Source organism: Pinus tabuliformis, chromosome 4_1 (assembly GCF_031772625.1).
Source record: "Pinus tabuliformis cultivar Carrire ecotype Pingquan chromosome 4_1, CPIR1, whole genome shotgun sequence".
In the NCBI taxonomy this organism is placed as follows: Eukaryota; Viridiplantae; Streptophyta; class Pinopsida; order Pinales; family Pinaceae; genus Pinus; species Pinus tabuliformis.
The window spans coordinates 461516470-461519741 of record NC_142303.1 but is presented as its reverse complement, the minus strand read 5'-3'; positions in this window follow the sequence as shown (position 1 = coordinate 461519741).

Genomic DNA, 3272 nt, shown 5'->3' with positions numbered 1-3272 from the left:
AATGTTCAAGAAGTAAAAGATCACATCGAGCATCAAGAAATGAATCCAACCATATCTTGTAAAGGATTGGAAGAAATTATCACTCCTCAAACTCTAGAGATAGAAGGACATATCAAGAAGAAAAAGGTTCAAGCAGTGAAAGATCACATCGAGCATCAACAACAAGTTTTCCAAATTTTAAAGGATAACGCCACTTCGGTGCAAAATCAAACGAAACAACAAGTAGATCAACATCGTAGTGAAAAATGTTTTGATGTAGGTGATTGGGTATTTTTATAGCTACATCTCAAGCAAGCTATTTATGAGAAGGAAATGTTGGCAATACTACATGCACTTAAAAAATGGCGACCTTACCGAATGGGAAGACTCTTCAAGGATAAGGATGTGGAAGCATTGTTTTGTGCTATTTCTATTATCCAACTAGATTGGATAAACAAAGCAAGGGATGAATGGAAGAAGGACAAAGAAGTATGGCCACTTATTCAAAAGTTGCAAAAGATCCCAATTAAAACAATATTGCCAGAAATTGAAGAGGAAGGAAAAATCATATTCGAACCTGGAGCAGTCACAGAAACAAGAACCCCACAGCTACGAAATCGATCAATTTTAGAGTATCTCATCAAGTGGAAGAACTTACCCGCTAAAGATTCCACATGGGAGGACAAGAATTTTATACAGAAGCATCAAGAACTACTCAAGCGTTGAGGACAATGCTTTTTGAAGGAGAGGGGCATGTTAGGCCCCTATAATACTAGTGTAACCCCTTATTGTTATTAGTATATTGTTATTAGTACAACCCACTTATTATATTGATGTACCCATGTAGTGCCCATATTGTTACTATTGTGCCACATAGAAGCCCACTATTATTATTATTGTGCCCTTACATTATTATTGTTATGTTGGCTCTGATTATGTTATGACTCCTTAGACTCCTATATATAGAAAGGAGGTCTTTTCATTTGTATCATCCAAGAATTGTTCATTTATGTAATGTAAAGGAGGTTGCCCCCTCGAAGAGGCTGAATTCTAAGGCATTGATCTATCTTTTCTATCTTTTCTTGAGCTGGTTTCATAACATAATGTATACACTACTTCAATGAAGCCAACCTGCATTTGTATGCTACTTCCTTTAACAAAAGCTGCATATATCTCCAAAATGACTGAATCATAAAAAACTTCTGAATCAAAACTCTGCCAACGAGTAACAATCTAAAGATCTACTGTCAAATTAGAGATGTCTAAATAGACAACAACAAATATCACCCTTCTCACTTAATCAATCAGACTCAATCTCCTTATGCATTTAATTCTACTTTCAGATCTAAGAAGACATCATTGACATACAATAGTAAAATAACAACACTAATCAGATAGATCAGTCATCTATGAAAAACATGTTTTTCTTTTGCATATGCTAGTTGGAAGTTCCAAACCATCATGTATACGCACCTTCACCAAGGTGAACCAGTGTACAGATCTACAGATAAAAACTTATAACTTCGCAGTTATTCTAGTCTTCAGATATACCCATATCATAGCATTTAAAGCACAAAACATTTTTTAGTACTAAGATCTAGCCTATCCATTATCAGATCTCATAATGATAAGTCATTATGATCTTGATCCATCATTAGATCTCATCCATCATCAAACATTGAGGTGCATACTTAGTCCAGATCAAGGAAAGCATCAGAAACCCATAACATGCATAGTTTCTTTTGATATAACACTTCATGAGATATTCATTACTTGTGCTCTTAGCCACTTGATTTTCTCCTCCTTATATAGTTTTAGCCTTTCTCAATACCTCGGAACAAAACAACACTTAAAACCTGTGGTATTCTTAGACGAGATCAAATAGTCGTTACTCCACTCAATATTGTGGGCTAATACCATGGTATTGACCCTTGGTATTATTTCACCTTAATTTCCTTAATCTTTCATCCCATACACTCTTTTCCTCTTCAAAAAGTGTGTGCATACGTATACGCTCTTTTTGTACAATGAACTTGCGTGTATATGCTCTTTTTGTACAGTGAACCCGCATATATAACTTAACATACCTGAAAACATCCTTTTTCTTCAACTTCTTGATTTTGATCTGTAGTACTTTGTTCCGACATCTTGTTGTTCTGTACTATTTCCCTGTTACCTCTGAATTGACCTATTATAATGTGATTTTCCATCATACATCACTTTCGAACTGATTTCTTTGAACTGCCCTACATTTTTTCATATCTATAGATACAATTTCCATGCATTCTATCACATCTTGTTTATACTTTTATCAATTAGTTCATTCATCAAATATCAAGGACAACACACACTAACAATCTTGCTGTATCAAACCTTTGACCATTATTCTCTTCCATCATTCTATCACCTCTGATCTGTCTTGTAGATTCATCCAGTTTCCATATACTTGTTCCACTACAGGTGGGTTGCCATCAAGTACAACACATGCATCATAATGCCAACAACCTCCCCCTTTGGACTTGATGACAACCATATTTGTGTTGATTACTTCAATCTATAGAACCTATTTGCAATATCAAGCAACACCAAAATACTCTCCCCCTTTGACATTAAGGGAAAAGGGCGGACCAAGATATTCTCCCCCTTTGAGATACATTATGTTGTCCATGCTCCCCCTTAGTACATGTATAGTTTGCAGAGATATTTCTCAAAAGAATAGCATGACTCTATAACTCAACCATGTGAGTGTGACCTTCCTATCACCAAAGACTCATACATACATCAATCACCCAACCAAGTGGGGATACACCAAATTTGACTCATCCACCCAACCAAGTGGGGATATACCAATTGTTTATACATGACTGAAATATAGCAATTATTACATCATCCTTCCCATGCATAGTGGGGATACAAATTACAGCATATTTCCAATTGGACTCAAAATATAGACTATGACAGTTTGAGACATATTACACCAGACATCTTTACATGACCTATGCAACAATGAATATCTGAAACCATAGCTGAAATCAACAACCATAAGAATTTGTTAGTAGCATCCAAGCCAACAACCTGTATATGTCCAACATCAGTTTGCAAGATAAGCCAATCAACCTGAGACAAAGTATGCCGCATATAGATATCAACTCATCCTCTTGATCTCATCAAGATCAACTTTCTTTATTTCCTTAGTAGAAAGAGCCTTATCATAACCTTTCATGAATCAGCTAAGCATATGTCATATCTCCAAGAAGTAACACGAAATCATTCACATCATACCATATGTATAT